Raw genomic sequence first — 21,634 nt, 5'->3', positions numbered from 1 at the left:
GTCATTCTGAAGGAACATGTTGGCCATCAAACTCCACAGAATGGACACCAGTGTTTGTGGATATTACATGTTGATATTTCAGATGATCCTTGAACATCTCATTTCTAAACCCAGATTTCTGAGTAGGAATTTGCCATGTCATAGAAACATGGGGCAAGATCAAATACCAACAGAAGAGACTTCTGGGGTGGTGTAGAAAGAACATTACTTTCCATCCTTGGATTGCCACTTGATTCAATCTCTGATTCTTTATTTTCTTGTTTGTGCAATGGGTGCAATGCTATTTTCCTTAACTAGCTCACAATGTTTTTATAATCATCAAATGAAATGACATGTAAAACATTTTGCACAGAGCCTATGCTATATAAATAGAGGGGAAGAAAAAGGGTTATATTATGAACATGTCCTCAGCAAATATATTTTCCTATTCAATGTTAGGTATTTTGTTGGTTCAAATATGGCGTGGGAGTGAGGGTTGGGATCATGGTGGGGTGGGGGATTTGTTCAGCAGTGAAGCATTCTCTTCCTTTCCTGATACAATCACAAGATCACCTAATTCAGGAGGTAGAAGCTTGACAAGGCACTACCAGTGAAATTCCTGGGGAATCCATATGCAGGCATTGAAGGGGAACTAAGAGGCCATGAAGAAGGACTGAATAAGCCAAATGTCAAAAAGAAAAATGATCATTTCAGCGGAGCTCATAACTATGTGTGACTGTGTTCAATTTTCTGAGCAACAAAACCCAGTTTGGGGTCATCATTTCCTTTGTACTGAGTGTTATGAAATAATCCTCTGTACATTTTAAAATTTACTTCAATGAATGAATTTGGCCTTTGGTTAACTTTATATACCTCTCCTTTATACCGCCTATGTTCTAGTTCAACTGGATGACTTGCTCTTCCAATCATGATGTCCCATCTTCCACCTCCATACCCTTGCACAAATGGTGTCCCACATCTATAAAGCTTTCTTTCCTCACCTCTACTCTTAACACCTTCAGTTCTCTTCATGGTTCAGTGCAGTTACTACCTCCTACATATGACCTTTTTCCTGACTCCATGGTTCGTGTTCTCTGCATCCAGACATTAATTTAAGTATGTTTTGTTTTTGTGTACTTTTTTATCCCCTCTGCCTTGCTTTTTCTCCCTCTATGGCAATGCAAGCTTTTGGAGGGCTTCTTGAATGTTTGACTTCATGCATTCAGTACCTAATACAGGCCTGGCATACTATAGGTACTTAAAAAAACTTTATGAATTGAGTTGGATCATAGGTTCATTGATTTGAAATCAATGAGTCACACAACTAGTAAGTGTGAGAGGCAGACTTCAAGCCTGAGTCTTCCTGACTCTAGATCCAGCGTTCTACCCACTAAATCATGCTACCATTTTGAATAGAATTGAATATGTCTTTGGATTGTGCTCTGCATGTCGCCAAAGCCATTTTCAACCCACTGACACATACTGAATATAATGTTCATGGTACACTGTCCTGGCCATGTCTCTCATGTAGACTTTTAGATGAAATTGTGAGAACAGTGGCCCCAGATGTGGTTTATAATCTTCTAAACTTGAATAACTCAGAATATTATGTATTGTATGAGTCAGGATTCCAATCTAAGACCATTCATCCAGGTATGCAGGCAATGTAATTGCATCTTTGCGGCTATTCAAAGAATCCAAAATATATTTTTTAAAAAGTTTCCAAAGAAACCTTTCTATACAAAAGCACAATAATGGAATTTTGCAACATTTAAAAACATTTTTCATGACTGATTCTGAATCAAACTATGGGCTCATGGCAGACTACTTGTTACCAACTGGAATGTACAAAGTAAAGGAAATGAAAAACAGAATAAAATCAGGCTGCAGCAGTAAGATCACCCGGGGCTGCCAAAAACATCCTTAATAGATGTGCATGCTCCAAAAATGAAGAATATTCCTCTTGAGGGGAAAGATCACAGAGGGAAGCTTGATCAATTTGAAACCCTTTTGTCTTAGTATAAAAGAGAATTGAAGGAGAAACAAGAAAGCTCATTTCTCCTGTGATAACACAATTTCTCTCCACTTAAGAAAAGACTGAAGCAGGATAATGAACATATTAAGTGCTGACACACCAACAATGCAATGGATGGGCTAGAATTATGACCTCATGTGCTTTCTTCCAGGAAAACCCAATTGTGGGTCACATTCAAAGGATGAGGGCAGCCATACAGGTAGAAAGGATGGCATGTCCAGAAGAAAACAGCTGTTGTTTTCAAGCTGGTCCCAAAGGAAATGGAGGAAAGGGAAAGGCGACACCAGTCCTTCCTTTCTTTAAACAGAGGCTTGGCTCTGTTTTGGAAATTCATCGCTATGTGAGTGAGAACATTTGTCACAATAGAGAAGATTTCTAGGTTCAAGTCGGGATATCAGAGGATGACAGGCCTAAAGGTAAGACCTGTGCCATTTTTACCTCTGTTTTGCCAGCATATAGCTTAGTGTCTGGCATACAATAGCATTTAGTAAATTCTCAAATTCATTACAGCGTCTTAGATTTCCTGCTTACTTTTCAACCCACTACATAATACCATATTACTACCTTTCTGAACCATATTGAATGGGTTTCTGATTTATACACTTGACTGTATATCTTATTTTTTCTCAACCAGCATATATCCTGAATATAGTGTTGTTTGGCCCACTTTCGGATGACTGAGAGTTGAAAGGTACCTCCAAGATTATGTGGTTTGATCCCCTCATTTTATGAGGAAATCGAGGCCCAGAAAGTTTAAATGCCTTGTCCAAGGTGGCATAGGTATTAAGTATCAGAGATAGTATTGGAATCTAGCTCTTCTGACCCCAGCAGCTGAGCAAGACACCACACTGCCTAGATTAGATGATTGATTCCCCAAAATGAGTCTTGAGGTGGTGGTGGAGCCATTTTGTTTTAGGAAACTCACCAGGACATCTCATGGTACCAAACTCTTGTGGAATTCCCAGTTGATTTTGAATCAGAAATAAGACCCTCCTCTTCCTTGCTCCTAGAAGAAGAGTCACTTCCTGCTGCCTCAGTGGTACTCAATAGGTTAAAAACTTCATCACTGAAGGGTAAACGTGACAGGTGTACATGCTTGCCTTATGCTTGCAGTTCAAATGTTCTCCCAGCTTTTCTGGTCTACACTTGTCAAGATCCAGGCAAGGCCTGCAAAAACAGACCTGAGAGCTAATAGAGCTTAGCTTGTTGGATTTATTTTGTTTAGATCAGTGGGGAGCTTGAGGGAGGGCCAGCAAGATTTCCTCTAAAAGGAAATCTTCTTTCTTTGTGAAAGGCAATGAAGATAACCTTGAGGAAAGGAAGTTGGGGGAGTGCTCCCAGCACGTTTTCACAAGGTTCTATGCCTATCTTGGCCTAGGATCATTCATCAGCTTCTCAACGACCCAGTTCCAGGATATGGTTCTAGGATTCCAGGCTAAAAGTTTCCTTGGATACAGGGAGCCAAATCTTTCTCTCTCTCTTTTGGGTTCTGATTTGATTTCTTACTTACTCTCATTTTTATGCTCTTTCTGTTTATTGATTTGACAAATGCGAATCGCTGTTCAACAAACAGGGCTGCCTTAATGCGTTAAAAGCTCATTATGAGGATAATGGACGGGAAAGTAAGAAAGAATCAAATGATGTGAGTGTAAAAGGCTTTTCCCTAGACAGCGAGAAATAAATTGAAAACAAATTCAATTAAAATAACATTCAACCTCTTTATTCCTGCAGTGGTATGGTTTCCCTGCATCAGGTACACAAAGATAATGACTTCCTCGGAAAGGTGAAAGGGCATCGATGGCAGAACTGGAACAGATCAGATAGAGCCTGTTGGGGGGTAAATGGGCTGCTTCTAGGAAAGCGCTGGGTTGGCTGGAAGTTAAATTTCCTCTCCTCCCAAAAAGCTCTCCTCTCACTCCTGGTGCCTTTCCTCTGAAATTAGCTTTCATTTGCCTATATCCCTTCTTAAAATATAAGGTCCTTGAAGGCAGGAACCCTTCTTTGTCCCTGCAGCTGGATCCTCAATATTTAGCCCGGTGTCTGAGATGTAGGAAACACCTAATACATGCGTGTTGAAACATGACTCCAGAAAGATAGGAAAAGACACCACTACCCTACTCCTCCGCAGAAGTTGGGGGGGGGGGGGCTGTGTCAACCAATGGGAGACAGTGTGTGCTTTTTAGAATTCTCTCATGTTTGAAAGTTTGCCAGGATTATTTGGTCTCTTCTACCTCCTTGTCTTTTTAGTCCTTAAAAACTTAGTTTTTAATATGAGATGATTGTGTAGGAAGGAAAGGATACTGAGGAGTAGCCTGTTGAGGTAAAAGACAAAAGAGCAATATAAGTTTACTTAAAAATAAAAATTTTTAATGAAGTGACTGACTGGCTAGTTGGAGTCTCTTGGCTTGATGTTGGTGTGATGATGACGATGATGACAACAACGATGATGATGACAAAGATGATGATTACTAGCATTTATATAGTTCTGTACAATTTTAAAAGCAATTTACAGATATTATCTAATTTATCCTCACAACATCCCTGAGATGAAGGTGTCATTATTATTCCCAGCTTACCACTGCGGATCTATTGACCCAACTAGGAGCCTTCTTTTGGCTGAAAAGAACCAAAGATGTAAAAGGTGAAACAATAGCGTGTGTATGTGCGTGCGTGTGTACATGTTTGTGTGTACATGTGTGTATGCATGTGTGTATGCATGCATGTGTACGTGAGTGTGTGTATGTGTGCTGATATCCTATTCATTTCTGGAAAAAAAAAAACAACCGTGGGAGTGGAGTGAGGATGTCATGGTGAGCATAGGATCATAGGAGAACAGTGCTAGAAAGGGTCTTAGAAATTATCTTTTCTGTTCCCTTCTGTGTATAGATAAGAAGATGGAGGACCAAGTTCGATGGTCCAAAGTCTCACAAGAAATGCACTGCCGAGGTAAGATTTGAACCTAAAACCTAGGACTCTAAACATAGTGCTTTCTTCTTCACCGCACCACGAAGAACTAGGTCCCCATTCTGCTACTGACACATTAGTCAGTTAGCCTCTCAATGTCCCAGGTAACAGAAAAGTTGCTTGTATGCATTAGTAGGGGCTTTTCCCATACTGGGAGCTCCTTACAGTGATAGTCCAGGCCCAAAGAATTGTTTTAAAAAGATGGAATTCTATCAAGTCTGATGATGTATTTGAGTAGAAGGTGGTTAATTTAGAATTACAAGCCTGAGTACTCCGTCCCATCCCTGTGCCAAAGAAACGGAAACATACACTTTCTAGGAATTGTTTCTTACACATTCAGCTAGAGTCAGCCTGATTGAATTGCCCTTTGATTGTCCCCACGGTTAGTTAGAATGTGGGCTTCAAGTGTGAACCTCAAAGGTTTGATCCTCTGATGAACAAACCTTTCCTGATCTCCAAATACAAATAGCAGTTATTTTGCATTTAACTTGTACCGAATTGGTATTTATTTATACAAACTAAAACCCCACCTCCTATACGAAGCCTTCCCCAACCCCTCTTCATTCCGTTGCCTTCCCTGTTAATTATTTTTTATTTATCCCATCTTTGAATATATTTGCTTTGCATATATTTGTTTGCATGTTGTCTCCTTTTATAGATTGAAGCTCCATGAAAACAGGGACGGTCTTTCACCTCCTTTGGTATCCCCAGAGCTTAGCACAGTGTCTGTCTGGCACATAGCAGGTGCTTAATACATATTTATTGAATTGAATTAAAATGTGTGTATGTTGTGTTTCCTACTAGAATGTAAACTCCACAAGACACTCTTTCATTCTTTGACTTTGCGTTCCCTTCCTCTACCATGGAAGCTGACCCATAGTAGGATGAAGTATTAAGTTCCTCTCGGTAACTTCGCCAATCCCTGCTTTCAGCAGCCTTTTCAATGTTGTCCTCCTCCATGATAGTTTAAGATCCTTGAGAAAAGGGACTATCTTTCTGCTTCTGTTTGTACACCCAGCAGCTAAGCCCAGTGCTGGGCACATTAGAAAACATTTAATAGATCATTTGTTGATTGAATTTAGTCAGTGCTTGGTAGCTGATTATCTCAAGACCAACTGTTTACCAATATTCCTAAACTTGGCTACTTTTGGGGATATGAGTTACACAGGAATGTGGGGAAGAGTTTGGACTTGGGGTGTGAATGAGCCAGCCTTCACACCCCTAGATCTGGAACTTCTTAATTAAATGACTCTGGGGAAGACCCTTTGTCCCGGTCCATTGCATTGTAAGTTGCTTGAGTTTAAGGACTATTGTTTGCCTTTCTTTGTATTTCCAAATACAAAGCACAGTGCTGGCATATAGTAGGTACTTCACAAATAAGTGCTGATTTGTCATTGACTTACTTCAGATTCCTCACTTATTAAATGGCGTCAATATGATGTGAGGAAAGGGCTTTGCCAACTTGTAAATCTCCTAGAAATGGGATTTATTCTTATTTCTACAAACCACTAATGCTATGGGCAAAATGTCTGCAAGCCCGAGCCCTGTTAACAGTGAGTTCATAGAGACATCTTGATCCCAGGAGAAATCCGACTATGATCGGCAGCCTGCTCCAATCTTCACAGTTGGACCTGGTTAGAATATCACCATTTAAAATTCTGTCTCAACTCAGAATGTTTTTTTCCCCCTTTCAGGTTGTTGAAGTTTTAATGACTGCTTTTGGAACTGCTTCTGTCCTAGAAATGTAGTCTGCCTGGTGGGCTTGTTGCTTGCGATTCTGTGACTCATTCACAAGTTTTCATGGTGTACTTCAAGGGACCAGGACTAGGGGTAGCACCAAGCTACAGAGAATGCCTTTTATCTCTAGCATGACCTCAGTGAGGTAGAGTTGTTAATGGACTTAATTCTGAGTTCGTTACCAAGCTTTGTCAGCATTTCTTCTACCTGTCAGGAATTGTGTGTGTGTGTGTGTGTGTGTGTGTGTGTTTAAGATAACCTGGCCCTTTCCTTGCACAATGGAATACGAGTGTGAAAATTTGCATTTGCTCTCACACAATCACAGATTTAGAGCTATAAGGCACCTTAGACACCATCTGATCCAATCTCTTCACTTTTTATGAGGAAACTGAAGCTTCAGAGTTTAAAGGACTTGCCTAAGGTCTCACAAGTGGAAGAACAGAGCTGGAATTTGCACCCAGGTTCTCTGACTCTAAATTCACATTACAAAGTTGGCCAGAAGTGGACCATGAAGTAACCGGTTCTGCTTGACTAATTTTGATTTGTTCAAAGGACAGATTCACAGCACAGGTCACAGGAGGTGTTTATCCGGAAACCATCCCATCTACCACATTTTGCACATTCTCAGGGCAGGAAAGTCTCTGAAGTCTGTTTCCTTTTGCCTCTGTATTCATTTCCTAGGCTCAGGATTGAATATATAGAAGACAATATAGAGAATCATTCTTTTTTCTTCATCTGGAAATTACTCACCTTCTACACTGGGAAAAAAGAAAATCATAGCACTTAGAACAAATAGTAAGAGACCACCCGGGTCACTTAGAGCATCTGCGACTTGGGAATATTGAAATAGACATAATCTGTATCTATCTCCATTCTTTCTGTGTCTCTGTATCTTCGTTCCCTTTAATCTCTCTTTTCTTCTTTCCACTCCCCCACTGCCAAGCCAACTTTATCCTTCCCTGGCAATTAATTAATCCTTGGAACAAATAATATAGTTGAACAAACCAAAACAACACATTGGCCATGTCTGAAGTTGTATATTGCATTCTATACCCCTAGTCCCTCACCCCTCTGACAAGTTCATCAGTCTTCTGAGGTAATGATTGCTTATAGCATTGATCAAGGTTCTGAAGAGATGAATGAAATGTTAAAGTGGTGACCAGATGTCTTTTCCCTTTTCTCAATTTCCCATCAGTTTCCCAGGACTTCTTACCCAAATCCACCTATCTGTGTATGTCTTTCACCCAGGTTCATGCTTCTCCCTTAAGGTTTGTGAAAGATTTTGAACCTTCTCACTATGCAAATCAGCTGACAGGGCAGGAAAGTCTATGGAGTTTGTTTCCACATTTATCTTTTTCCCAGGCTCAGGATTAAATGCATAGAAGACAGTATAGGGAATCATTTTTTTCTTCATTTATAAATGACTTGCCTTCCACACAATAGGAAGGGAGAATTATAGGACTTAGAATGGGAAGAGACCACCAACGTCACCTAGTCCATCTAATTCCCTTATTTAATAGCTGAAGAAACTGAGAATCAGAGAGGAGAAAAAACTTCACCAGAATCTTAGAAGTAGTAGTAGCTAAGGAAGGAACACATGCACACACACAGACACACACAGACATATATACATACAGACACACAGACACACAGATACAGACACACACACACACATGCACACACACAGACACACACAGACATATATACATACAGACACACAGACACACAGATACAGACACACACACACACACACATGCACACACACATACACACACACCCCTCAGTCTGAATTCAGAATCAGAGACTGGTGTTTGGAGTAGGTGATTATAGAGATCATTTGGACAGGACCCTGCCCCCAAATATCTGTGCCCTTGGGTAAGCAATTTCCCTTTTCTGGGCTTCTTTTTACTTTTTTGTAAAATGACAGGTAGATAGGTGATAGCAAACATCCCAGTTCCAAATTGTCCTCTTCTAACTGCTTTCCTTTGAGTAGTGTAAGCTTTTGAGTCTTCAAGAATACAGCTCTTTCAAGGAGGGGCTATTCTTTGAATCCTTCTCATAAGCTACTGCTGATAAACTGTTGCCTTCAGATTTATTAGCACTTTACTAGGGATATGCTGACAGATAAGACAAGACTCAGAGAAAGGGGACATGAGGTTTACTCCACATTTACTAACACTTTACTAGGAATATGCTGACAGATAAGACAAGACTCAAGAAAGGGGATTTGAGAATAGATATCTGGGATGGGTTTGGATTAGGGAGCTTTCCAGAAGGAAGCACAAAGGGCCAAAGAAAACATTACCTACAGACCTATGGAGAAATCTATCTAAATCCCTCACCTATCATAAATAAGGAGTATAGTGATAGGGAAAGCTTGCTAGGTTTATAGTCAGACTCCATGAGTTAGAATGTTCAGCTCCAATTTTACTGAGTGACCATGAGCAAATAACTTGCTGACTATGGGGCTGTTTCCTCATCTGTAAAGTGAGGTTGTACCAGACATTCTCTAAGTTCTCTTTCAGCTATAAATCAATGATTCTGTCATCCTTATTTTCATGGTTAAAAGAGCACTGGACTTGGGAACCTATGTTTGAATATTGCCTATTGATGTATATCTCTAGACTTCAATTTCCTCCTTTATACAATGAGAGTGTTGAGCTAAATGGTTCCTGAGGTCCCTTCCAGCTCTAGGGTTTTGATCTGATGATGCTACAAATGACCATGGTCATTCCATCTTCTCTGAATTGTAATGCATTCATTTTAAAATGGGGATAAAATAAAGAGACAGGTGGCTAAGTGGTGCTATAATGAATAGAGAGCTGGGTTTGCAATCAGGAAGAACTCAGTTCAAATTCAACCTCAGAAATTTCTTAGCTATATGACCTTTGGCAAGTCGCTTAACTCTCTTTGCCTCAGTTTCCTTATTTGTAAAATGAGCTGGAGAGACAAATGCCAAACCACTCCAGTATCTTTGCCAAGAAAATCCCAAATGGGGTCACGAAGAGTTAGACGTGATTGAACAAACAACAAAAATAAAAAGAAACTACTTCAAAGAATATGTTATAAAGATACAATGGGGTAATGTATATATTTTGTAAACCTTAAAGTAATACGTAAGTGTCCATTATCAGAATTACTCACAGTAATTGCAAATCAACACCTTTTCTTCAGATTCCTATTCAGAGAACTTATTCAGAGCTAGGTATAGAGTCCTGCACCATCCCACTAGGCTTTAAAGACATATCACCCACTTTTTCTGATATTTTTTCTCCCACCTTTCTGAGCCTTTCACAAGCTACATGCCATGTGCAAAATATAACATGCGAGAGTGGAAAGACCAGTTGACTTCTCACAGGATCTGGATTTGAATCTCAGTTCTTCTATTTGTTAACTATTTGACTCTAGGTCAACCATTTAAACTCTTTGGGTCTCAGTTTCCTCATGTGTATGCTAAGCGTAGTTGGTCTTGATGACCTCTAAAGTGTTTTCCTGCTTTAACTCCATGATAGTAATTTAGGTTCTAACCCAGGGTCTGGGAACTTTACATTTAAAAAGAAAATATGCTAATAACTGCATTTCAATGCAGTTGTTTTCCTTTATATTTTATTTTATGCATTTAAAAGCATTTTTCTGAAAAGAGGTCTTTGGGCATCACCAAACTGCCAAAGGAGTCCTTGGCCCACATGCAAAACAAGCTAAGAATCCCAATCTAAAGGAATCCTAGCTCAGAATAAGGCCACTTCCTCACAGAGATAGATCTAAAGTCTTACCCAGTTTTATAGTAGGCACTCTGGCTCCGTGGTTTCCCTTTCTGGCTGAGGCCATCCACCCAGTTCTGCTGATCAGCTCCTCTGGCCTCTTGTCTGACTACAATAGGAACAGGTTTATGAAAATCAAAACTAAGAAATTAATCCCACTAACCACTATGACAAGGTGCATTTGTAGGCATGCCCCTGGCTTTTGTGATGAAATACTGGCCCTGATTCCAAAGATGCTTCTTGGCAATGCCAAGCAGAAGATTATTGGGCAAGGGGGGGAGAAACCACAAAACTGCAGCCTTGGGGAGAGTTTCTGAGTGTTTGGTTGTGCAGTTCTAGGCCCCTGCTGTGGGCTGGGAAACAACTAAGGAGATTTATCAGTCAACAAGACTGGAGCCCCAGGAGGGCCCCAGAAGGAAGGTTTGCCTGAGGAGAGGCAGTGATGTGTCATTTCAGAGCCTATGTTTGGGGCAGACCAGTTAGAAAGCAGGTGTGGTCTTCAGGGAGCTTTTAGGGCCAGATTCAACTTTAATCATCAGAGTAATTGGGATTCATCCCAGCCCTCACCAGAGATGGGCACTGTGGCCCAGCTCCCCCAGACATAAAGCTGCAGCTCCAGGCAGGCATCGACAAGCCATTAGGCTTGCAAAAACAACTAGTGTTTCTGGGCCTGATTTAAGATGTTGCACTGATGGGAGCAGGCATGAAGCCTGCCTGCCTTCCCTATGTAGTTTGGCCAATGCAACAGCAGATGGGGCAGTTTCTCCTGTTCCTGGACAATGTTACGGAAATGGAAAGCATTTCTCTTGTAGGACCAGAGATAGAAGAGTCTCTAAGATAGGGAAATAATGTGCAATGAGCAAAATACAAGGACGACTGAAACTTAGGGAGGGGGCATTATTTTTTTTTTTTTTTTGTCACGTAGGTGGAAGATAAAATACTTACTCTGAAATGCATTACCCATCATCCCTTCACCAAAGTACAGGCAGGCTGCATGTGCAGTCTGGTAAGTCCATCTGATAAGTGAGTCCCAGAATTTCAGGGTTGCAAGCATCCTCAAGGATCATCAAACCCAACTTCTCTTTGAATAGTAAATGCCACATCTGGTACACAGACGGCTCTCAACATGCTTCAACAAGTAATGATGATGACTAGCATGTAGACGGTGCTTGGAAGATGTGAAAATACCTTACCTATGTTACATCATTTGGTCCTCACCATCACTCCGGGAGGTGGGTGCAATTATTATCCCCAGTTTATAGATAATGAAATTGAGAGGGGGGGAGGGGGAGAGAGGGAGGGAGAGAGGGAGAGAGAGAGAGATTACTGATTTGCCCAGGGCTACACTGATATCGTGTCTAAGGCAAGATTTGAAAAGGAGTTGTCTTAACTGAAAGTCAGTACCCAGTCCACTATACCGCCTAGTGAGGTCATGGCTACTCCTCCAACCTTCACTTGAGGACTTTAACTCAGAACTCTCTACTTCTGGAGGCAACCCAAACAACTCCCAGCCAGTTAGTTCTAAGTGTTAGGAGGCTTTTCCCTATGTTGAGCTCAAAGGAACCTCAACAGCTACCTCACATTGCTCCCCATGTTTTGACCTTTTTTTTGTATCTCGAGCACTTTACACAAGGCCCTGGCATATACTAAACATTTAATAAATGCTTGCTGACTTGATGACTCTTTGGACCAAGAAGATAAGCCAAGAAGCCTATCACAAGACAGTCCCTTCAAAGCCTTGACAGCCGCCATGATGACCCTCTCTCTGCCTCCCTTTGCCTATGTAATACTGACTCTATTTCCTGAAAATTGCCATAGTTTGGAATGAACTTGAGACTTTTGCTCTTCTGGTTCCCTTTCCTCCCCCAGCCCCCACTCTAGCACTTTCTAAAATGTGATACTCAGAACTTAAAGCCATTTTCCAAATATGGTCTGAACAGGGCAGAATAAAGATGACTTGCAATTAACTTGCTCTGGACCCTGTTCTATGAATGCAGCTAAAGATTGCCATGGCTTTTTTTGTCTTCCATATCCTTCTGCTGATTCATCTGGAATTTCCAGCCCATCCAAAACCTTGCTTTTTCCTTCCATGAATTGCTGTCTAGCCATCCCTTTCCCTTCATGTATTTTTGCAGATGTTTAAAAAAAAGTAACTGTACTGCTTTATGTGTATCTGTATTAAATTTCATCCCATTAGGGGCAGCCTACCCTTCTAGGCTTTGGGGACTCTTTGGGAGCCTGCTACTGCCCTCCCATATGAGAGCTACCACTGGGTAAGCTGCTCAGGACAGTGACTGACCTCCAGTGTTCTACATACACTATCTACATTACATACGCTGCATACATACATAGTTCTACATACACTGTCATCCCAGCTGAGTGAGCATCACCCTTGTCAGGTAGCTACTTTTACAGATGATAAAGCTGAAAAGCAAAGAGGCTAGGTGATAAGCCACCATGAATGTGGTCACATCTCCTTTGTGTGTTTTAAGTTACTGATGCTGATGGCATCAGTAGGGAGATTTCAACTCAGTACTTCCTGATCCTAAACCCAACAGGAAGGGAGGAGAGGATAGAGAAACACATGTGGAGTCAGGAAGACCAGAGTTCAAATTCAGCCTCAGACACTTAGTAGCTGTGTGACCCTGGGCAAGTTCCTTGTTTGCCTCAGTTTCCTCATCTACAAACTGGGGATAATAATAGCATCTACCTCCTCGATTTATAATGAAGATTGAATAAAATAATATTCATAAAGTGCTTAGCCCAGTGCCAGCCTTGTTATAGGTACTATATTGAAGCTGCTGCTGCTTCTGTTACTACTACTACTGCTACTACTACCATCATCACCACCACCACACTACTGCTATCACTACCACAACCACCACTACCACCACCACCACTACCACCACCACCACTTCTGCTACTACTATCACTACCGACACTACTACTACTTACTACACTACTACCATTACTACTGCTATGACTACTACTACTACTACTGCCAATACTATTGCTACTACTACTACGACTACCCCCACTAATAATACTATTGTACTTCTCTATGCTTCAGTTCCTTCATTTGTAAATTAGGAATAATAAGGACAATTTCCACTGGAGAATTGTGAAAATCAAATGAGAGAAGAGTTAGAAAATGCTTTTTAAACTGTGATTTAATAGATACATGTCAGCTCTCATTATCATCCTAATCACCACTAAATGAAATTACCAAATTTGCCTTCATCCAGATCTATTGAACTATTGAACCAAAGGACATATTACGGTAGTACTCCATTAGGAACTTCCTTCTAGTCAGAAGGCTCTTAACCTTGAGACCTTGGATTTATTTTTTTAAAAATAATCATTGTATTTCAATATAGTTTCCCTTGTAATCCTGTATATTTTAGTTCATACATTTAAACATGTTGTTTGCTGGAATCTGTAGTCTTCAGAATACTGCCCAAAGGTCCCATGCTGCAATAAAGGTGAAGAACTCTGCTGTAGGTTGACATGGACCATTAATTAGCACTCTTTTGTGTTAATGTACGGAGACATAGTAAATCCAGCCTTTTTGGCTCTACCTGTGATCTTAGGAATAGAAACTCCCTCCACCAATGGTACCAGCATTGTTTCTGCTACTTATAGTCTTAGAGAATTGACTTGGGCAGAAAGATTAAGTAGATTCTCTAGTGCTGTACAGCTAGTGGAGGACAAAGAGAGACTTGGAGCTGGATCTTTTTGACTGCAGAGGGCTTTGTACTTACTCCATCACACTGCCCTCAAAAGACATTGTTTTATTACTACTGTACTAGTGAATCTGCTCATAAACCTTTTCCATAATGTGCCTCTTCTTATGACCCCATCTCTTCCCCAGTTGTGCCTAGGTTCTAACGGGACTGTCTGAAAGGAACTGTTGACTCGAATTTCTTTAATTTTGGAGTTTCAATGGGAGGGCATAGGCTTTTTGTTGAGAATCAAAACTATGTCAATTTGTCCTTTGATAAGAAACACAATGAAACATTCAGAACTCTTCTGAGATTGGCACAAAATAGAACTGAATGTGTCCTCTCATACTTATTAAAAAAAAAAAAAAAGGTTGGTTGCATATCAAAGGAAACTGGAGCAGACACAAACTACCCACCACACAACATGCCAACAATCCTCTCAATTACTCCCGTGAACTTGCATGTTTATTTGGGGGAGTCACAAGCAATTCCTCTACAATATTGGAGAATAATTAGTGATTTAACTTGTTTTGGTGTGTATGGGCTAGTGTGCCTCAGACCGTCCCTGAAATGCCTGACCAGAGTAAGACCCTCATTTAGAGTTATCTCTCCTTCTTAACATGCTGTTTACTTTGACTTAACTTACATGACTTTACTTTGACTTAGCTTTCAGTGCCCTTCAATCAGAAATGCTATCTCACTCATTAGTCTTTCCTTGTATCTGAGGTAAATTTAGTTCTCCAGGATGATCTTCTGTATTTAAAAACTATTTAGAGACTTAAATCCCTAGCACAGCATTAAAAATAGTTTGCAGCACTAAATAGTTTGTGTGACTGAGCTATCTTTTATTCTCTTTTGCAAACTACTGTCCAGCCAGTAGAGTTCTGGTGAATGTTCTATATATTGCCAACTTGCTCGTTTTTGGTACTGACTGGAAATATCTTGATGAAAGAAAAGTTGGAACTGTCCCCCATATTTCACTTAGAATGCTCCTCTCTCCTCATTTTTCTCACTTTAGTTATTCACTTTTTCTTCAGACAGTCTTGTCAGGATTAAATGTAAAGTTCAACATGAGTCCAAAAAATCAACCATATGCATGCAGAATGAGAAAAAGGTGATCAGACGATAATTTGTGTGGAAAAGAGGAGTTTTAGAAAATGGCAAACAAATAATTAACCTTTGATTAATGATCAAAGTACGTGATCTTATCGTCCATTAAGAGAGGCATTGTGTCTAGAATGAGGGAGATGATGATCCTACCAGACTTTGCCCAAGTCACACTATAACTGGAGTGTTGAGTTGAGATCTGTGCACTACTTTTAAGGACAATGCAATTCTGTAATGTTACAAAAGGGAGCAACCATGATGATGAAAGGACTGGAAATTATGCTAATAATCTGGTGGTGTTTAGCAAAGAGAAAAGAAGTCTTAGGAGCATCATGCTCATAGTTGTCCTTAAGGTTTTTCTGGGTTTTCACATAGAAGAATTAAATTTAGTTTGACTAGTCAAATAGAAGAATTAGGAGCAGTAGTTCAAAGCTATCGAGACACTGAAAGCTTCTTCAGGAACTGTCATTCTTGTTTTGTTTTTAATAATTGATTTGTTTTCAGTTTTCAACAGTCATTTCCATAAGATTTAAAATTTCTCCTCCTGCCTTCAATCTTCCTCCCCACAACAACATGCAATCTTATATGGGTTCTACACATACATTCTTACTAAACACATTTTCACAGTAGTCATGTTGCATAGAAGAATTAAAATGATTGGGGAAAACCATGAGAAAAAATGAAACAAAACATAATGTAAGGAAAGAGAAAATAGTCTGCTTCATCCTGCATTCTGATTATTTACTTCTTTCTCTGAATGTGGATGACATTTGTCATCATGAGTCCTTTGGAAATGTTATAGGTCCTTGCATTGCTGTGACGGGCCAAGTCCATCAGAAACAGTCCTCATACACTGTGGCTCTTACTGTGTATAATAGTCTCCTGGTTCTGCTCATTTCACTCAGCATCAGTTCATATATGTCTTTCCAGCTTTTTCTGAAGTACTTCTGTTTGTCATTTCTTATGGCACAATACTATTCCATTGCATTCATATACCACAACTTGTTCAGCTATTCCTCAATTGATGGACATACCTTAGATTTCCAATTTTTGGCCACCACAAAAATAGCTACTACAAATTTGTACATGGGGGTCCTTTTCTCATTTTGATGATCTCTTTGCTGGGTATGCACATTTTTATAGCCCTTTGGGCATAGTTCATAATTGCTCCCCAGAATAGTTGGATCTGCTCACAGCTCCACCAGCAATTAGTGTTGCAACTCTCCCACATCTTTTCCAACATGCATCATTTTCCTGTTTTGTCATGTTAGCCAACCTGATAGGTGTGATGTGGTACCTCGGAGTTGTTTTGATTTGTATCTCTCTAATCAATAGTGATTTAGAGCATTTTTTTAGATGACTAGCTAGCTTTAATTTCTTCTTCCGAAAACTGCCTGTTCATATTCTTTGACCATTTATCACTTGGGGAATTACTTATATTCTTGTAAATTTGAATCAGTTCTCTATTATCCTTCTGAAATGAGGTCTTTATCACAAAAAGTAGTTATAAAACTTTTTTTCTGCTTCCCTCCTAATCTTAGTGGCATTAGATTTGTTTGTGCAAAAACTTTTCAATTTAATGTGATCAAAATTTTCACTTTGAATTTCATAATGTTCCCTATCTCTTGTTTGGTCATAAATTCCTCCATTTTACACAAATCTGACAAATAAACTATTCCTTGCTTCCCTAGTTTGTTTATAGTATCAGCCTTTACATCAAGATTGTGTCCCCATTTGAACTTTATTCTGGTAGACTATGTCAAGCATTGATCCAGGCCCAGTTTCCACAACACTGTTTTCCAGTTTTCCCAGCAGTTTTTTCAAACAGTGACTTCTTATCCCAGAAGCTGGGGTCCTTGGGTTTATCAAATAGCAGATTGCTATAATCATTGACAACTGTGTCTTGTATACCTCACTTATTCCATTTACCTACCCCTCTATTTTTAAGTCAGTACCAAGTGGTTTTGATGATTGCTACTTTATAATATAATTTAAGGTCTGGTAGAGCTAGGCCACCTTCCCTAGCATTTCTTTTCATTAATTCCCTTGATATTCTGGATCTTTTGTTTTTCCAGATGAATTTTGATGTTATTTTTTTTAGCTCTATGAAATATTTTTGGTAGTTTGATCGGTATGGCACTGAATAAGTAAATTAATTTAGGTAGGACAGTCATTTTTATCATATTCATTTGGCCCACCCATGAGCAACTGACGTTTTTCCAATTATTTAGATCTGACATTATTTGCATGAAAAGTGTTCATATAGTCCCTGGGTTTGTTTTGACAGGTAGTCTCCCAAATATTTTATAGTGTCTACAGGAACTTTAAATGGGATTTCTCTTTCTATCTCTTTCTGTTGGGCTTTGTCAGTAATACTTAGAAATGTAGACAATTTATGTCAGTTTATTTTGTATCCTTCTATTTTGCCAGAGTTGTTTATTATTTCAGATAGATTTTTACTTGATTCTCTAGGATTCTCTAAGTACATTATTCTGTCATCTACAAAGAGTAATAACTTAGTTTCTTCTTTGCCTGTTCCAATTCCTTCAATTTCTTTTTCTTCTCTTATTGCTAAAGCTAAAATTTCTGGTACCATATTGAATAACAGTGGTGATAATTGACATCCTTGTTTCACCCCTGATCTTATTGGCAATGCATCTCCATTATTCCCATTATATAGAATGCTTGCTGATGGTTTTAGGTAGATACTACTTATTATTTTGTGGAAAGCTCCATTTATTACTATGCTCTCTAATGTTGTCAATAGAGATGGGTGTTGTATTTTGTCAAAAGTGTTTTCTGTATCTATTGAGATAATCATAAGGTTTTTGTTAGTCATCAATTTGATTAATTGTGCTGATAATTTTCCTAATAGTGAACCAACCCTCATTCCTGGAATAAATCCTTCCTGATCAAAGTGTATTATTCTAGTGATATGTTGCTGTAATCTTTTTACTAATATCTTATTTGAAATTTTTGCATCTATATTCTTTAGGGAAATTGGTCTATAATTTTCTTTCTTTGTTTTGGTTCTTCCCAGTTTAGATATCAGCCAGCATCATATTTGTATCATAAAAATAATTTGTTACTACTCCTTCACCAATTTACCCAAATAGTCTATATAGTATTGATATTAACTGTTCTTTAAATATTTGATAGAATTTGCTTGTAAATCCATCTGGCTCTGGAGATTTTTTCCTTGGGAGTTCATTGATAGCTTGTTCAATTTATTTTTCTGAAGTGGGGGGTATTTTAGTATTTTACTTCCTTTTCTGTTAATCTGGGCAGTTTATATTTTACTAAATATTCAACAATACTCATCCATTGTACTAAGATTGTTAAATTTATGGGCATAGTAATTTCCAATTATTGTCTTAATTTCCTCTTCACTGGAGGTGAATTTACTCTTTTCATTTTGATTTTCAGTATTTCTATTTTGGTATTTAGTTGGGCATTATCAATTTGTTCTTTTTTCTGCTTTTTCAGTCGCATATCCAATTCATAGATTTCCTCTTTCTCTATTTTATTCATGTAAACATTCAGAGTTATAAAACTTCCTCTAAGAGATTGTTTTGCTGAATTCAATAAGTTTTGGTAGCTTGTCTCATTATTGTCATTCTCTAGAATGAAATTTTTGATTGTTTCTACTATTTGTTGTTTGATCCTCTCAATCTTTAGGATTAGATTATTTAATTTCCAATTAATTTTGGTCAATCTTTCCGTGGTCTTTTATTACATATAATTTTTATTGTACCATGATCTGAAAAAGATGCATTGACTATCTCTGCTTTTCTGCACTGGATTGTGAGGTTTTTACCCCCTAGGACATGGTCAATTTTTGTATCTGTGCCATATACTGTTGAGAAAAAGACATATTCCTTTCTATCCCCTTTCAATTTTCTCCAGAGGTCTATCATATCTACCTTTTTCATAATTCATAATTCACCTCCTTAACTTCCTTCTTATTATTTTGAGGTTACATTTATCGAGTTCAGAGGCGGAGGTCCCCTATTAGCATAGTTTTGCTGTCTATTTTTTCCTGTAACTCCCTTAACTCCTCCTCTAAGAATTTGCATGCTATACCATAGTGCATGGTGCATATATATTTAGTAATAATATTATTTCATTGTCTATGATGCTTCTTTGGCAGGGTATAGTTTCCTTCCTTATATCTTTTGATTGGATCTATTTTTGCTTTTGTTTTGGATTAGAATTGCTACCCCTGCTTTTTTTTATATCAACTGAAGCATAATATATTCTACTCCAGCCTTTACTCTGTGCATATCCACATTTCACATGCATTCCTTGAAACAACATATTGTAATACTATGGTTTTTATTCCATTTTGCTATCTACTTCTGTTTTATGGGACTGTTCACCATGAATACCAGGACCTCAGTCAGGTGTGCCTTAGAATAGCCAGGGGAATTGGGTAGACACCAGAGCAGACAGCGTTCACTTGCCACTGAAACTGTCTGTGCTCTAGTACAGACCTAGGGGAGGAAGAGACCTCCACAATCAGACCACCACTCCCCCATACCTCATACCAGGAGGCTCAGTGACTGTGATTCCATTCCCTGTTCTGAACTGAAGAGTCTACATGTCATTTAAGGAGTTATTCGCTGATATAATCTGCTGTCACTACTTGAATTTTAGAGTAGCATCCTTAGAGTATGGAAGAATTTGTTTCACTTTTCTTGCATCTTATTTTTTATCTTATTGAGAACTTTCTTGGAGAAAACTAGAACTGTCTTTTCAAATGTCAATGAATCATAGAGATTACTTTCGAGACCTCAGCTGTCATCTAGTTCCAATTAAGAAAAAATGCACTACAATATCCATGATAGGTAATTGTCCAACTTTTCCTTAAAGATTTCCAGTAAGGGTAAAACCAGTAGATCCTGAGCCAGCCCAGGACACTTCTGGAGAACACAAAGCATTAGGAATTTTATTTTTCTTATGTTCAACCTAAATTCACTTCTTTGCTCCTTCTGCCCACTATTCGTGGTCCTGCCCTTTGAGGCCTCATAGAACAAGTCTCATCTCTTTTTCATGTGACAGACCTTCAAATAAAGACAGCTATCACCTCCTCCTCTACCATCCCACTCCTTTTTTAATAGTAGAGCTTTTATTTAAATTTACAAACATAAAACCCTTTCTCTTTGCAAGGAGGCTGTGCTTTTCTATCTCTGTTCTTTCCAGAAACCATCCAATATTTCTGTTCTTACTGTCTCCATCCAGGTAAGGTATGCCCTTGCTACGTTCATTTCTTCATATCTCAGATGAATAATCTCCCAGGAAACCACCAGAGTCTGAATGGCCTTCTTCCAAATTGCGAGCTATCATTTGTGGTTTCCACATTGACTCCTGAAGCAATATGTAAGACTGAGAGACAAATATATTGAGAATCTCACAAACATTGATCATGAAGAAAAGAAAACTCCTGTTTCTTACTTATTTGCCTTTCTGAAGCTATGCTGAAAATAGAGCTATATTTGAATTTCTGTTAGTCCCTCTCCAAGGTGCTGGATAAGGAACTCATTGGGCTTCAGAAAACAGATGCAATGCTTGAAGTGGAAGTAAAGTGGAAAGAAGTTGTTTGTGGATAATTTTAATGGAAGAAAAAGTAATACAAGAGCATTATTTACCCATGAGCTCAGTTAAAAGGAAGCAGGATAGATTAGGAGCTTTCTGCAGGAAAGATATATATTTCCCATCTCATGTCATTCTACTATAAGCTATATATACATCAGATCCAGCTACCATCATTAAGTGTTAATGGTACTGAATTTGGCAGCAAGAGATACTGGGTTCCAACCCAAATCCTCTACTCCAGGATGACACAGCAGTACAGGCAGGATTTTGATGTCCAAAAGGAGAGAAAAGGGACAGGATAGGAATTGAGCTCAGTACTTTTCCCACTGCTCCACTCTTTCATATTTTTATTGTTGAGCAATTCTTTTCAGTCCCCATTTGGGATTTTCCTGGCAAAGATACTGGGATGGTTTGCCATTTCTTTTTGCAGCTCATTTTAAGATGATGAAACTGAGGCAAATGGGGTTAAGTGACTTGTGCAGGGACACAGCTAGTATCTGAAGTTAGTTTTGAACACAGAAAGATGAATCTTCTTGACTCCAGACCTGAAACTCTATCTGCTACACAACCTAGTTTCTGTTTAATATTTACTTGGTACTATTTCTAAAAACTAGAATCCGTAGGAGAAGGATTCAATTTTCACTCTTGATCTGCTTGAACCAGGACCGTAAGAGCTCATGGGTAGCAAGTCAGATCTCAATGACTTGCCACAGGAAGGAACTATTGTAAAATAT

The 21,634-nt window shown here is 39.0% G+C and overlaps 1 long non-coding RNA gene across 1 annotated transcript; it reads left to right on the top strand.

The window, feature by feature from the left end:
• The first annotated feature begins 2,214 nt into the window (after window positions 1-2,214).
• LOC140531767 (uncharacterized) lies at window positions 2,215-20,729 on the top strand. Its single transcript, XR_011976428.1, has 3 exons — window positions 2,215-2,430; window positions 4,901-4,960; window positions 20,547-20,729. It is a non-coding gene; the product is annotated as an uncharacterized lncRNA (long non-coding RNA).
• The last annotated feature ends 905 nt before the right edge of the window (window positions 20,730-21,634 follow it).

This window comes from Notamacropus eugenii, chromosome 3 (assembly GCF_028372415.1).
Source record: "Notamacropus eugenii isolate mMacEug1 chromosome 3, mMacEug1.pri_v2, whole genome shotgun sequence".
Taxonomy (NCBI): domain Eukaryota; kingdom Metazoa; phylum Chordata; class Mammalia; order Diprotodontia; family Macropodidae; genus Notamacropus; species Notamacropus eugenii.
The sequence above is the reverse complement of the archived record's forward strand: the minus strand, read 5'-3'. Positions and strand labels throughout refer to the sequence as shown.